Genomic DNA, 1,443 nt, shown 5'->3' with positions numbered 1-1,443 from the left:
CATCACTCATCCTCTTGTCATGTTACTATGCTTCAATCCCTACCGTCACACCATCATCATTCATCCTAATGAGAAACCTAAAATCTTCTTCATTCATTCCACATCAACATCTCGATCTCGCCGACCATCTTACCATCTCGTTGATGCCCACCAACATCCTATAATGACAGCAAAAAATGAGTCTAAAAGTTTCCTCACTTACTCATGATAGTTGGCTTCGACCCCCCCACCATCTTCACTCATCCTTATCACAAAAAAAAAAATCTTCATTCAGTCCGCATCAACCATCTCGCTGATTACTACCAAATTCCTATACAAATAACAACAAAATGAGTCTAGAATGTTTCCTCATCCCCTCATGTTTTGCTTTGGCCTCCACACCATCATCACTCATCCTCTCATCATGTCAATATGCTTCAATCCCTACCGTCATGATCACTCATCCTAATGAAAAACATAAAATCTTCTTCATTCAATCCACATTAACATCTTGCCAATTAGCACTAACAGTTAGGGCGTTTGAGGTAGGCGGAGCACATGGCATTCTTTAGTAAAAGGTGAAAGAATAGTTCGCTTTGTGCTTAACACACGCTTTTATACATTTTCTTCAAGTTTAAAGCACAATATTCTCTAAATTATCATTTTCACAGAAATTAAATCATAATTGTCCCTCTTATTGTAGAGGGTAATTATATTGACCCTATCTTCCATATCCCTCAAAGTTACATACATCACCTTGTGTCCTTCATTCAAAAGTAAATATCCCTCACATGCTTAAAATCATATGTTTACTATTTTGCAAAACCCATTCTTCTTCAAATTTTGTGATCATTAACTTATGGTTACAACGGTAGAAATGGAACTGAAACAATAATATCAACTTATTGCCAAGTAGAAGGAAATATGAGTGTGGTTTTATACCCAAATATGTGCATGGAATGACAAGAAACACACATCATTGAGCAAGCGCATGGCCTCTTGAGTATAGTACGTGGAATGCTAATAGACACAAGTGATGTAGAAGTGCTCGATGAATGTCTTAATAACTCAAGTAATGCGCATGCAGTTGGCCCTTTGATGGCATGTCGAACACTAAAGGAAACAAAATCATTGACTTGCATGCATGTGACACTCTATTGGTACGTTGTCGTGAAGATTTTCGGCAATAGTGTGAAAATCCTATAAAACGTACGAAATCGAGTATGAATCACGTAGTACAATAATTGTAAAGATAACATTTTAAATAGATTTAATATCTAAGTACAAAATGATGGAGGTTTCGAATGCACTTTATTACACGAGAAACGGACAACTAAATGTCAAGATATGAGGGTATAAAGTTTGTAAAAGGAAAGGAGAAAATTGTGAGATATCCCACATAGGCACGACAAATACAGCTCTCATCATATATAACGTGGAGCAAAAGATATTATCTTTGTGTCT

General features: G+C 36.5%; 1 pseudogene; it reads right to left on the bottom strand.

The window, feature by feature from the left end:
• Positions 1-480: 480 nt before the first annotated feature.
• LOC147865528 (U5 spliceosomal RNA) lies at positions 481-594 on the bottom strand (annotated as a pseudogene).
• Positions 595-1,443: the final 849 nt, after the last annotated feature.

This window comes from Azolla caroliniana, unplaced genomic scaffold (genome assembly GCF_043228905.1).
Source record: "Azolla caroliniana isolate FFs.n. ecotype wild unplaced genomic scaffold, voAzoCaro1.0.p SCAF_4, whole genome shotgun sequence".
Taxonomy (NCBI): domain Eukaryota; kingdom Viridiplantae; phylum Streptophyta; class Polypodiopsida; order Salviniales; family Salviniaceae; genus Azolla; species Azolla caroliniana.
This window is presented reverse-complemented; position numbering and strand designations above follow the sequence as displayed.